We start from the raw sequence: 15,766 nt of genomic DNA on the forward strand, positions 1-15,766 counted from the left end.
CAGATTGAGTCAAATGTTTTCTCTAGGGAAAGACAGGTTGACTTCACTTTTTTTCTCTTCTCTAAATTGTCTTTACTGTTTCTCAAGGCAGAAATTTTATTTGGCTGCTCGCCAGATATCAGCTTTCAATGTAACTTTGTACTTATATTAAAGAACATTACTTGAAATTTCAGAAGGTAATAAAATCAGTGACCATTCCTGGATAATATTTTCTGGCTGACACTCAACAGTGTCAGAGTTGAGTATTTACAACAGAAATTGCATGGCCCGCAAAGCCTAAAATATTTACTACCTGTCTCTCTAAGAAAAAGTTTGCCAATCTACCCCTGCACCACAAACCTGGATTTGCACCCTTCGTTTCCTTGAAAAATAGATTGAGCTCCTCTGAGGCACCCATTTCATACTTATAAGATATGGATAATAGTAGCTAATTCATGAATTATTATGTAGATTAAATGTGGAAGTTCAGGTGAAGCACTTAGTACATAGTAGGTATTAATAAATGTTAGCTGGAATTATGAACTTGAATCAAGCCATACTTTGTTCTGTATTATCTCACAGATTTGTCTATAGATACTTCAGTCATTAACCAACACAATTCATAATCTTCACTAATGTTATAAGTAATAAGTTGTTAACCTGTGTGGAATGTTTTAAAACAAAAAAAGTTATATTCATTCATAAAATTTAATGTAACATACATAATCATCTTTCTTACCAAGTAGCTTTATTCTGATTTAAAACACACTGAAGAGCCTTCAGTACTGATTAAGATAGAGTAAGTATATTCCACCCTGTCTCTGCCACTGAATGCAACTAAAATCCCTGGACTGAAGGTATGGAACAGCTATCTGAAATATATGGCAGCGGAGAGATTAGAAAAGAAAGGTACTACTTGATATATGAGCAATTTGGCAGGGGGTTTCCTTGCTTGTTTTAGTTTTTTTAACCTCCTGACCTGAGCTTGAAGGCAGCCCAAATGTCAGAAGTACATACCAGCATGGACCAAAAAAGGAACAAAGAGAAGCACTGTCTTTCTGGTTTGAGAAGTGAGAAGGGGAACCGTCATGGAATAGAGAGAGTGGGGGCACTTTACTGTCTTATTTTTACTGGTATTTTTTCTGTCTTAGCCCTGCCCTCAGGTAAGCTCCAGTCCTGAAACTACAGTTCCATGGAGGCAGGGCAGTAGCAGGGGACAAGAAAGCACTTATACCTCTCATGGAGAGATTCCTTCTCTCTGACTAGAGGGACTGCGGTTGAAAGAGTATGGAGAAAATCCCCATTGCTTTTGTTTTTTTTTTCTCTCTATCCACTTGCCACTTGGCTCTGGAGTCCAACTTAGCCACTGGAAGTCGATGATAGAGTGGGGAGACTAAAGTCAAAATTACTCAACATAAAAAACATGGGAAGGGCTTCCCTGGTGGTGCAGTGGTTAAGGATCCCCCTGCCAATGCAGGGAACATGGGTTCAAGCCCTGGTCTGGGAAGATCCCACATGCCACGGAGCAACCAAGCCCATGTGCCACAACTACTGAGCCCATGTGCCACAACTACTGAAGCCCACGCACCTAGAGCCCGTGCTCTGCAACAGAGAAGCCACCACTATGAGAAGCCCGCGCACCACAACCAAGAGTAGCTCCCACTCACCACAACCAGAGAAAAGCCCGTGTGCAGCAACAAAGTCCCAACACAGCCAAAAAATATAAATAAATAAAATAAAATAATAAAATAAATTTATTTTAAAACAAACAAACAAAACAAAACATGGGAACATTTTGAGAAATTACAAGGGAAAACTCACTCAAGAGACAACAACTCTGAGAGGAACTAGATGCTGAAAATAATTGAAGACTTTAAAGCAGCTGTTAAACTATGTCCTGAGAAATAAGGAAAAGCACTATTGAAAAGAAAGAATAGAAAATCACAGGAAAAAAATAGAAGCTATAGAAAAGAATCAAATGGACATTGTAGAAGAGACAAAGAAAATAAATCATAATCAAACCACTGAAAACCAGGCAAAGAAAGAATCTTGAAAACAGCCAGAGAAAAAGATGAACTACTGATTTAAATGACTATGGAGTTTTCGTCAGAAACCATGGATGTCATAAGGCAGTAGAAAAGCAATTGTACAGTGCTAAAGAAATGATGTGTCAATTTAAAATTCCACATCCAGCAGAAATATTCTTATTCAAGAACAAAGGAAAAATAACAACATTCATAAATGAAGGAACACTAGGAGAATTTATGGCCAACAGACCTGCTCTAAAAGAGATGCTAAAGGAAATAATATCAGAGGGAAAGCTGGAAGGTCAGGAATGCAGGAAAAGTAACAGATGTGGTAAAGGTCTGGGTGAATATAATAATTTTCTCCTCTTAATTTCTTTAAAATATATACGATGATTAAGAACAAAAATTGTGACAGGGTTTTCAGTGTTTGTAGATAGGATATAAATGACAATCACAACATAAAGGGGAGAGGATAAAGATATCTCTACAGTGGTAAGGTTTCTAAATTCCACTTGAAAGTGGTAAAATACTAAATTTAAGTAGAATGTAAAAAGCTAAGTATGTACATTATTATGCCTAGAACAACAACTGAAATAACTGAACAAATGATTATAGTCAAAACTCAATAAATAAATTAAAATGGACTACTAAAAATATTCAAATAATCCAAAAGAGAACAGGAAATGAAAAAGACAAACAACAGAGGAGACAAACAGAACAAATAATAAAATGGTAGACATAAATACAAACATATCATAAGTACATTAAATGTAAATGGTTTCAACACACACTTAAAATATAGACTTATAATCAGTAAAAAAGAGAACCAACTATATGCTGTTTATAAGAAATCCACTTTAAATAGAATGATGGTAGTTTAAAAGGATGGGAAAAGATAAACCATGCAAACATTAATCACATGAAAGCTTGAGTATTATACTGACAACAGGCAAAGTAGACTTCACAGCAAGGAAAATTACAAAAAATTGAGTGACATTACATAATTAATTAAAGGGTCAGTTCATCAAGAACACAAAATAATTAGATTATGTCACTAACAGAAGACCTTCAAAATGCATGAAGCAAGTACTGATAAAACTGAAAGGAGAAATAGAGATATTCAAAATTAGATTTGGAGATTTCAGCTTTCTTCTCCTGTTAATTAATAAGACAGGTAGAATAAACAATCATCAAGAATGTTAAAAAGTTGAGCAATCAGTTGAGCCAATCAGCTGTAACTAATTGACATTTGTAGATACTCCGCTCAAGAACAGCAGAAATAAAAATTCTTTTCAAGGCAAATGGGGCATTTTCAATAAATGAAAACATTAAGAAACTTGAAAGAATTGAAATCATCGAAATATATCTCTGCCATAATGAGATTAAATTAGAAATTATTTTTTTAAAAAAGATATATGGAAACACTTCCCCATAGTTGGAAATTAAACAGTACATTTCTGAATACCCATGGGGCAAATGCAAAATCAAACCACCATGAGATACCACTACACAATATTACACATTTCTTAGAATGGCTAAAACAATAACTAACCGACAGTACTAAGGACTGGAATGCAAAGAAAGTAACTGGAAAGTCTCCTATTTTGTTGATATGAATGCAAAGTGCTACAGCCACTCTGAAAAAGTTAGGCAGTTACTTATAATGTTAAATATAAATTTAACCATTTGATGCTAGCAATCCCACTCCAAAGTATTTATCCTAAATAAATGAAAAACTTTGTTCATACAAAATCCTGCACCTGAATTTTGTAGCAGTTTTATTCATAATTTCCAAAAATTGGAAACAACTCAAAAGTTTTGACAGTTAAAATAGATAAACAAACTGTTGGTATGCCAATAAAATGGAATACTACTCAGCAGTATAAAATAACAACTCTTGATACACTCGACAATGTGACTGTATCTCAAAGGCATTATGCTGAGTGAGAGAAGCCAGTCTTAAAATGTTGCATTCTATTTATTTCACTTTATATAGAAAAGTTAAGTCTACAGAAACAGAAAATGCACTAGTGGTTGCTCGCCAGTAACAGCTGGGGGGGAGAGTGTATAACTATAAAGGGGTGGCAAAAAGGAGTACTTTGTGGTGATGGAAATATTCTGCATCCTGATAGTTATGGTGATTACATGACTCTATACATGTGTTAAACCACATGAACTGTACACCAAACAAATAAAAGTTTGACTGCATGTAAATTTTAAAAAATTATGACAGCAAACCAAAGGGCCAGTTTGTAATTTCTTGGAATTGGAATAGGAAAAACTAGGAAGCAGGCAAACATTAGGTCAAAGATGAACTTGTGGCTTCTTCAAGCAGCATAACAGACCAAGTTAGTTGACCATTTGACAAAATGTTGGAATTAAGAATGCATTTTTATATAGATCAGTGGAACAGGATAGAAAGCCCAGAGATAAACCCACACACCTATGGTCACCGAATCTTTGACGAAGGAGGCAAGAATATACAATGGAAAAAAGACCAGTCTCTTCAATAAGTGGTGTTGGGAAAACTGGACAGCTACATGTAAAAGAATGAAATTAGAACACTCCCTAACACCCTACACAAAAATAAACTCAAAATTGATTAAAGACCTAAATGTAAGGCTGGACACTCTAAAGCTCTTAGAGGAAAACATAGGCAGAACACTCTTTGACATAAATTGCAGCAAGATCTTTTTTGACCCACCTCCTAGAGTAATACAAATAAAAACAAAAATAAACAAATGGGACGTAGTTAAACTTAAAAGCTTTTGTACAGCAAAGGAAACCATAAACAAGATGAAAAGGCAATCCTCAGAATGGGAGAAAATATTTGCCAATGAAGCAACTGAAAAGGGATTAATCTCCAAAATATACTAACAGCTCATGCAGCTCAAAAACAAAAAAAACAAACAACCCAATTAAAAAATGGGCAGAAGACCTAAATAGTCATTTCTCCAAAGAAGACATATAGATGGCCAACAAACACATGAAAAGATGCTCAACATCACTAATTATTAGAGAAATGCAAATCAAAGCTACACTGAGGTATCACCTCACACTGGTCAGAATGGCCATCATCAAAAAATCTACAAACAATAAATGTTGGAGAGGGTGTAGAGAAAAGGGAACCATCTTACACTGTTGGTGGGAATGTAAATTGATACCACCACTATGGAGGACAGTATGGAGATTCCTTAAAAACCTAAAAATAGAACTACCATATGACTCAACAATCCCACTCCTGGACATATACCTGGACAAAACCATAATTCAAAAAGATGTATGTACCCCAATATTAATTGCAGCACTATTTACAATAGCTAGGACCTGGAAGCAACCTAAATGTCCATCAACAGAGAAATGGATAAAGAAGATGTGATACATATATACAATGGAATATTACTCGGCCATAAAAAGGAATGAAATAGTGCCATTTGCAGAGACATGGATGGACCTAGAGACTGTCATACAGAGTGAAGTAAGTCAGAAAAAGAAAAACAAACGTCGTATATTAGCACATATATGTGTAATGTAGAAAAATGGTATAGATGAACTCACTTGCAAATCAGAAATATAGACACAGATGTAGAGAACAAATGTATGGATACCAAGGGGTAAGTGGGGGTGGGTGTAATAGATTGGGAGATTGGGATTGACATATATACGCTACTATGTATGAAATAGATAACTAATGAGAACAGACTGTATAGCACAGGGAACTCTACTCATTGCTCTGTGGTGACCTAAATGGGAATGGAAATCCAAAGAAGACAGGATATATGTATACGTATGGCTGATTCATTTTGCTGGACAGCTGAAACTAACACAACATTGTAAAGCAACTATACTCCAATTTAAAAAAATGGATTTTTAAAATGGTTGAAGAAACAAACCATGTGAATAATTTCTACTTGATAAAATTTTTCTCTCTAGTGGTTACATTTAGGGGTATCTTGGTATATATTCTTTTCTACTACAACTCAAATATTTTATAAAAATTTTAGTAAAAATTTCTTATAAATGCAAGGTTCCTTCTGTAGTGGTTTGGACTTGACTTTTTAAAAATGTTTGCCAAGAGGTTCAACATTAATGATCTTGTTCCTTTTGAATTCCAGTAAGTCTAGTCCAAGTTTCATTACTAACTAGCCATGTAATCCTTGAACAATATCTGCCTTCAGTTTCTTCATTCATAAAATAAAAATGTTAACTATAGGATCCATGTCATCGGAAAACATCACATTTTGTGATTCTAGCAGTATTCTGTAGCCATTTATGGAAGGAATAGCTCTGGTAGGCTTTGGTCCAACCAAAAACATCTTGTTGAAGACTTACCAAGATATTGCCTGATTTATTGCTACATTGGGCAGTATAAAGCCATTCTGAAGTATTATTAGTAACACCTTGACTCTGAGCCAAATTGTTAAGGTTGGACATATTATCTATAAAAGGCTATTTTGATTAATTGCTAAGTCTCTGGAGAAGGACAGATCCATATTAGCATCATAATCTTATCCCCTATCATCAAATGACTTTTGACAACTTCATCTGTTTCTGTTTCTCCACCTGTAAGTAGAGGTGGTAATAGCACTTCAAAAGGTTGTGGTGAAGAGTAAATCAAACAATACATGAACATACCTAACAGAATGGCTGTCACATAATAATTCATAATTACTACACTCATGTAAACTCCAATTTCTGTTTTTTTCCTGAAATTAAACAGTACTCTGTATTTCCAGGGCACAGGACTGAAAAGCATAGCATCAAAGGCTCTTCAGGTAACACATGTACCACCACCTATACACTTGTGGGAGGAGGGGACCAGAACAAATATATCTGTTAGAAATGTGATGGAATTGAGAGAAAAAGCAGGTGAAGAAGTCAACACCTTAAATTGTGAGTGAAATCACAATGTTACCTGTTGTATGTCACCAACAGTGAACATAAAAATATAACCAAAGAAAATCTAGGAGCACTTTGGAAAACTCAACTATCACTGACACTTCAATTAGGTTATCTCTATCCAACTGCAACATTTTTCATTACTCATGTTACTGAGTCCAAGCTTATACTGCTCGCCACACAACAGGCCGATAAATCAAGAGACAAGGTGATGGAGCAAGGATTAGCGACTTTATTCCGAAATCCAACAGACAGAGAAGATGGTGGACTAGTGTCACAGAGAACCACCTTACTCGTGTTAGAATTCAGGCTTCTTTTATACTGGTTGGCTAGTTATTGCAAACATTTTTAGTGCCGGCCAGACCCTGGAGGGGATGTGATAATGCATTGTTCTTGCAGGTCTGGTCATTATGATGTTCCTGTAAACCTCCAACAAGACAAATGTTATTCTCTGTTCTGCAGCTTTTTATCTCTATATGAATGAAAAGTGTTATACCTTTAAAGATCAAGCCTGAGACGCAGAGCCTTGAGATAGGGCTATATATTTCAGGCTATAGGCAACATTCTTTTACAACAGTGCAGAGCCAGCATGACTAAGCACAGGCAATAGAGCAAGCACAAAGGTTAGAGCTAAAGGATTAGATCCAATATGGAGTCAGGTTTGTTCTTCCCTGTGACACTCAGTACACACATTTCTTACCTAAATCTTTTAGTTTCCCAGCTGTAATCATTTATGTGTTCTTTCTTGGTTAACTGTGAAGATTTGAAAGGAAGTCCTTCTGTATCCATTTCCTAGGGCTGCTGTAAAAATATTATTACAAACTAGGTGACTTAAAACAACAGAAATTTAATTTCCTCCCCTCTCCTCCTCTCTCCTCTTCTCCCATATCCTCCCATCAACTACTCTAGCTCATTTTCAAGGATAGAGACCATGTTTTTATATTCTACTTCAATCCCTCATTGAATCCAGCATTGTGCCAAGCCTTAAGTGTGGGTTTCTAATCATTACAATTCTATTCTATGATTTCAAAAAATTTTGTCACATTAAATTGTGTCCAAAGTCCTTGAAATGGTATGTTTTGAGGAACCTGTGAGGGAAAATTTGAAAGCTAAGGGAGGAGGAAATGATATATACGAGAGGAGGGATGGTATATAACAATAACTAATCCCTTTGTGAGACAATGGTAGGAGTACTGTGAAGATGATGCATTTTGTCCAACCCACTCATCAAGATACAGAATTTCTCATGTAATAGTAATTCTACATTTATTGAGCCAGAGCTTGGTGCCAGGCATACTGCTTAATGCATGATACACAGTATCTCAGCTAACCCACTGAGCAATCCCATGAGTGAGGAACACTTTATTCTCCCAACTGTGGCTTAGAGAGGTTAACTAGTTTTCTGAAGGTCACACAATTAGCAAATGACCAAGCTTGCTTTCAAAGCTCAGTAGTTTGACTCTAGAAGCACATTCTATCTGGAAAATAAGAGGATGGCATTGGCTTGCTTATTTATAATAGCCTGTTTCATGGTTCAGAAACTGGGAGAATTGACAAGTATGTACTTTTTTTTAAGCACTCCTCTTTCTGTCATCACTGATTTAAATAATAAATATTCATTCCATTTTTGTAAATAAAAGATTTCTTTATTGTATAGTTTCTCATTGTTTCAGAAATGTCAATAGATAATTTAATTTATATTTTCCCAAATTTCTTATTAAGCTTCAGACTTTTGAGACTTGAAACTATTAACATTATTTCTTTTTAAAGACATAATTTTTCTACTTGTGATTATTAATTTACTTTTCATTAAAGTTTCTCATGATAAACTTCAGTCAAAATTAGAATAAAACAAAAATTCATCTGTATGCCAACCAATTGATTTTCTCAAAACAGATTGTTTATTATCGTTTATTATCTTTATGTTAGCACATAATTTTTCAAATGCTCGGAAATGAAAGCCTCATTGTTTTCACGTTAAGCCTCATTGTTTTCATGTTACATATTTTATTTTCAAACTTGTAGTTAATTTAAGTAATACATAAACCTAGAGGGAATAAAAAATCCACTTCTGGTGGAGTAAACAATTGGTAGTTCATATCTGACGTTTATTCAGATTTTAAGATGATTGCAAACGTTTAATCAAATGATTTAAGACTAAACAAAATGGGGGATTTGGAAGTACTTAAACCTCTTGTGACTAACTTGTATTGGATTCAGTTTTGTTCAAACGTTTCTAGTAACTTGGAAAATCCTCAGAAATACCAATAAATTAATTTACAGTGAAACATTTATACAACGTTAATATTATGTAAATAATGTTATTAACCAGAGCAAGAGAAGAAAAGGAAACGATGCTTGGTCACCCCCTAGTGTTTTCTTTTTTTTTTTTTTTTTAATAAATTTATTTCTTTTTGGCTGCGTTGGGTCTTCATTGCTGCGCGCAAGCTTTCTTTAGCTGCAGTGAGTGGGGACTACTCTTTGTTGCGGTGCGCGGGCTTCTCATTGCGGTGGCTTCTCTTGCTGCGGAGCACGGGCTCTAGGCGCGTGGGATTCAGTAGTTGTGGCTCTCGGGTTCTAGAGCGCAGGCTCTGTGGTTGTGGTGCATGGGCTTAGTTGCTCCGCGGCATGTGGGATCTTCCCCGACCAGGGCTCGAACCTGTGTCCCCTGTTGTGGCAGGCAGATTCTTAACCACCGCGCCACCAGGGAAGCCCCTGCTAGCGGTTTTTCATTAGGGTTTAGCTAGGAGAAACTGCACTAGTATGGGAACTACACAAAAATAAATTATATGTGTATTCACATGTATATATAAATAAGTATGTAAATTAATATATATGTAAAATAGTTACAGCTGTTGGGGCCATTTTATTATATTGTCTGCATCATATTCTGAAATGTAAGTAAATGACTATAGAAATAGATAATTTAAAGAGTTTCTCAAAAAATAATTATTTTTTTTTTCTTTTGGAAAATAAAACGTATTTAAATAGCTATTCGTGGCAATGACATAATATTAGTCTAAAGTTACAATTATTGGGCTTCCCTGATGGCGCAGTGGTTGAGAGTCAGCCTGCCGATGCAGGGGACACAGGTTCGTGACCCGGTGCGGCAAGATCCCACATGCCACGGAGCAGCTAGGCCCGTGAGCCATGGCCGCTGAGCCTGCGCGTCCAGAGCCTGTGCTCCACAACGGGAAAGGCCACAACAGTGAGAGGCCCGCGTACTGCAAATAATAATAATAAAGTTACAATTATTAGAGGGTGTTTATTTTACTTTCTTTATTAACAAATTAATATATTCAGGAATTATCTGTTATATTTTAATAATGTAACGAGTTGATAGCACCATTATTTACTGGATCTGCTGATTTTTCATGCTTTTTTAAATGAATAAATAAATTTTCAGTATCATTTTATACATGTGTAAAATTTGAATTTCACATATATTATTTCTGATCAAGATATAAAACATGGCTAAAGTAAATTTTTAGGCTTTGAAAATGTAGTAAAAACTGTAGGTTGGACGATGTGTCTACTTATTTTAATTATTATTACTATTGTATCATCTAGGATGCAGTACCTACATTTATCTGTCACTTTATAGTTTCTGGTAGGCATTTATGATTGGCAGTTAAGAGAAAGGTTTGATTTTTGAATCCTGTTTTTGCTACTTAGCAATATGATTTACACAAATAACAGTACTATACCTCTCTATGTCTGTGTTCTCATTTGTGAAACAGAAATACATTTCTCTCTTGAGGAATAGGTATAGATGTCAGGGAAAAACCCAAATGAACCTTTTGGCCAACCCAATATAATAAAGATCAAGTATTTTGTAGTTACCAAGTGCTCAAAAGGTAATATTAAGATTTTTTTTTCCTGAATGTATTTCTATCCATATTAGCATGGGCTTAGTTTTTTATTTATTTATTTATTTTTTTAAGCAAAGAGTTTTGTTTCATTCCTTAGAATTCTTTAATTTTTTGATTTTCATTTTTAATTAGCATTATTTAGACTGTGCCCAGAAAGAACAATGAAAGATACTTATAAAGTGAATAACTTGTGTTCTGCTCTGATTTAGAGTTTCTAAGGTCTGTAAAAGTACTCTGTTGTTTCAGAATCTGAGAACTTTCTGTGAAATGGAGATTTGATTAAAATAAAAAAAAAGAGTACTTGAAGGAAGAGTGAAGGATTATAGATGTTAGGAAAGTGTGGTAGAAATAGTACGCAACCTTTGGCAATATTTGTAATAAAAGAAGGAATGTGAGAAAGTTATTTAGATGCTATAGTTACAGCATTATTCTATTCATTATTTTTTACTTTAGAACAAAAATAATTGGAGCCTGGTATTAACAAGACTATAGATAGATCTTAGAAATATATTTCATACTTTACTATTAGTATAGAAATCCAATGGTGGTACAGAAGGTATTTAAGAAGTGTTCTTTAAGACTTTACATATGCCTAGTTCTCAGGGTTATGTGAAGAGTAATCATAAGGTCAACATAGTTGTTGAGTTAACAGAGCTCTAGGCATTCCCATTTCTGATGGTCTGTAGGACATTTACTCTGGAGTATCCTATCATGATCTTAAACAAAATATACTTAAAACGAATGCATCAAAATCTCCCCAAAGTTTTCTCTTTTCAGAGCTTCCCCAATTTCTGTCAGATATTAGTACCATTCTTCAAGGCTAGAGGCCACAATCAACTTCAATCTGTTCTGTTATTCCTTGTGGTAAAACTATCTTGAAAATAAAATTTCAAATCTGTGAAAGGTTTTGATTATGTATTTTTAAAGTCACACTTGACATAAACTTGCATTTATAACAAGAAGACCATTTGATTCAGAAAATATGTGTAACTGATCCTATATGTGAGATGGTTATTAATGATAATTCAAATTTCTAAGTAAATCAGTTTGAATTACTACTAGGAAACACAGTAACTAGCAGTAAAATTCATGCTGGGAAAGGAAAGTTGCTTTTTCTACCTGGAAAGTCAAAGTTACTGAGTTAAAATTTTAAAAGTAAAAATCCTAATTATGTTTCCACAATCCCTTTATCTCAACACGTGGAGGAAAACCAGGAGGCAGTATCTTTTAGAATAATATGACAAATTTAAAGATTTTCCTCCCTACTAAAGTTTTCTTCTCTCTCTCTTAATGATACATGCCATAAGTGTGGCTCTGAGGACAGTTTTAAAAACATACCAGAAAGATTGACTGGTTCTGGGAGGGTTCAATACTGAAAAGCCTAAGCAAGAGAAAGAAACAAAATGCAAGAGCTATGTTGCTAAAAGCTGACATAGGTAAAAGGACACACATTATACCTTATAGGAGACTATGATAAGAATAATAATGTCAAATTATATTTCATTGATTATTATTTAAATGTTTTGCTTTATCCATAATATATTTGGATAAAAATAGTTATAATATTTTTGTCATTATGTACAAGATGTGAAGGTAATCTCGTCCCTGTTTCTCCATCTTGGTCAAAAGTGAGGTCTGTACTAACAATTTGATTTAGAGAATATGTAATAAGATTTATGGACCAATGTGATAAATAGAGATTTATTGATCTAGATTTAGAATAATAGGTAGTGAAGAGGCCCTTTTTATTTGTTTAATGTATAGTCAATGCACATGAATATTCCTTTCAGTGTCCAGAACTCATCTATTCCCATTCATGTTACAGAACCATCTCATCATGTATCTTATTATCAAGTGTGTCCTTCTTGGTTCAAGTCGTAGCCCCCATCACAGTAAAAAGGTAGTTTTAGAGTGCTATGGCTTTTGTAAGCTGTTTGTATTGGGAAAAATATCTTTTTGCCACTATGCTTTGAAATATGATTTTAAAAGTTTGTTGTATCATCACTTAATATTGCTGCACCATCCATCATGCTGCCTGTGATTGAATATTGACTTCCAGTATCTCTCCCAAAGGATGTTAATGTGCTTCATTTGATCATGCTACAATATAACTTACAAAATCAGAATATACAGGAAAATATGAACCAATTCATTTTCTGTTCATGTTAAATTTACTGTTATAAATTTCATAATATATACGAAGCACCATGTCTTCCAACCAGGTCTTCCCTTGAACTTTTTAGACCAAAATCATTGCATTTCTACAATACGATCTCTTTTAATATTGACCGTACCACTGCCTTCTGCACACCACCACCAGTGGTGAATATGTTCAGATTGAGAAGAGCATTCTCATTTGCACACACACAAAATGTCCCATCCTTCCTCTGTCAGGATTTAAGAGCAAGCATGATGTCACACGTTGGTCAGAAACAAGAGAAGGAATCAAAATTAGTAGAAAGTTTTTTACTTCAGTCTATATGTTGTAGTCAAAAAAGTATGTATAGAGATGAGTGAAAATTTTTGAAGCAATAGAAATTGAAATAACTAAACTCTATTAGATCAGTAAATGTTAAAAATATCATATATGTGTGTGTGTATATATATATATATATATATATATATATATACACACCAAGCAGTATGCTAAGAGATTTTTCTTTCCAGCAGAAAGAATACAAAATTAGATTTTACAGCTGCTGCCCTCAAAGCAACTTACAATTTGGAAGATGGATGTATACACAAATGCACAAAGTAATAAACAAACACATGCTAACAGTAGGAAGTTGAGGGAAGAGAGGAGGGGGTTTTGGTTGGGTATTTTTTTCCTAATATGCTTTAGACCATCAAAGTGAGATATATCTACTACAAAAATATGAATTCTTCACAAATCAGGAATAGATCATCAACTGGATATCATGTTGGTTTCCAATTGCCAAAATTATTGCACTATTATGGTACGTTTCAGCGTCCTCCCTGGATTCCTTGTAATAGGGCCTGAGTTTGTTGTGGAGACACTGGGGACATTGAGTTGAAGAAATGATAGCAACAGATGCTGCTAAATATAAACCTGATGCTTATGCAACCATTATACCAAGGGTAGAAGTATCTGTTTAATTCCTTTCTGTGGCGCATGTACAAGAATATTTCTAACAAAATGAACTGAATTTGAATGTGCAGTAGGCCATTTATAGTTGATAGCTTTGGAAGGAAGAACTAATCTCTATACATCTTAGTCTCCTCCTAGATTCAATACTCAAGGCTGCTATGAGGACCAGGTATAGAGACCTTTAGCATATACTGGCCTCTCCTGCTTCCTTGCTTTTAAAATTATCCATTTGTAGCACACTTATTTTCTTAAAGTTGTCCTTGATATTTCATTTTAGCCTAATTTTTTTTTTTTGCGGTACGCGGGCCTCTCACTGCTGTGGCCTCTCCCGTCGCGGAGCACAGGCTCCGGACGCGCAGGCTCAGCGGCCATGGCTCACGGGCCCAGCCGCTCCGCGGCGTGTGGGATCCTCCCGGACCGGGGCACGAACCCGCGTCCCCTGCATCGGCAGGCGGACTCTCAACCACTGTGCCACCAGGGAAGCCCCATTTTAGCCTAATTTTTATCTGCATAATTTTAGAGGCTAAGAAGGAGAACATACCCCATAATTTGTCTAGCAATACTCACTGTATGGCTCTTTTTTTTCTTTTTCTTTTTTTCTTTTTTTTTTTTTGCAGTACGCAGGCCTCTCAGCGTTGTGGCCTCTCCCGTTGCGGAACACAGGCTCTGGACGCGCAGGCTCAGCGGCCATGGCTCATGGGCTCAGCCACTCCGCAGCATGTGGGATCCTCCCAGACCGGGGCACGAACCCGCGTCCCCTGCATCAGCAGGCGGACTCTCAACCACTGCGCCACCAGGGAAGCCCTGTATGGCTCTTTTTATAGTCTGCTAGTCTACCAAAATAATCTGTGACAATTTCAGAGTAATGTGACAGGGTACGTTCAACCACAGTTGAAATCAAAATAATTGCCTCAAGCCTGTAATATTATTTTATCCCGTATCACCAGGATAGTAAATCTTTGGAGACAACTGTAGATAAGAGTTTATTTCCAAGGGACATATTCTCCTTGGATTTGTAACTGAAACTTTATCACTAAACCCTATATTATTCTCAATCATATGCTTTTTTTGTTATTTTTTTATGAAATAAATGTGGTCATTCTCAACCAAAATTTGGAAAGAATAATAATGTTATTCTTTAAAGTAAGCAGTTTTCTATCCCTAAAGCAAATAGCCTATCCTAATAGGCAAACTGGGACTTAAGGGGCCATTTGGTATATTGCCTCACAGACAAAGATAACTGCAGGACAGCCAGGAGACAAATTTAAATTCTGTTAAGAATAGCAGGAAGTATTTTGGTTCTCAGCAGGATAGCACCACTTGTGGTTTTGTTAAGTACAAAAGACAAGTCAGCTCAACTCTGTGGATTTTGTGTGTGAATGGAAACAACTCCCTTCTGTCCTAGTTCTTCACTGGAGTGCTGACATGTGCAGTGCTTGAAAATTCAGATCATTTTATTGGAATCAGCCAGAGTTTACCCTGGCACTTGAAAAGAAGAAACTATTTCAATAGTACAGTAGCATCCATTTTCATGTTAGCAGAAGGCATATAATAATATTCAGATGTGAGATTTGTTGGCTATGTTGCTTTTATGGTAACAGTGTAGAATGTGGTAGGAGAAGAGAAAGAAAGCACGGTTAGCCGTTACATTTCTTAAACCTGTCAGAAGTGGTAGATAAGAACAATTAAGAGATATTATCCCTGTATTAAAATTCTAGAATGTAGAGAATTTATGAATCTCAGATTAAAATTCTTAATGCATTTCACTAGTACTCCATAAATTTGAACATTTCAAAGTCCGTGACTGTGGATGTGTATCTTTCAACTACTTTTGGTTCTATTTATGTTGGCTGCCATGGGCACAAATGCTGTGCAGTGAA

The sequence above is a fragment of the Aethalodelphis obliquidens genome, unplaced genomic scaffold (assembly GCF_003676395.1).
Source record: "Aethalodelphis obliquidens isolate GAN/ISIS:26980383/991018 unplaced genomic scaffold, ASM367639v1 scaffold68, whole genome shotgun sequence".
NCBI classification, from domain to species: domain Eukaryota; kingdom Metazoa; phylum Chordata; class Mammalia; order Artiodactyla; family Delphinidae; genus Aethalodelphis; species Aethalodelphis obliquidens.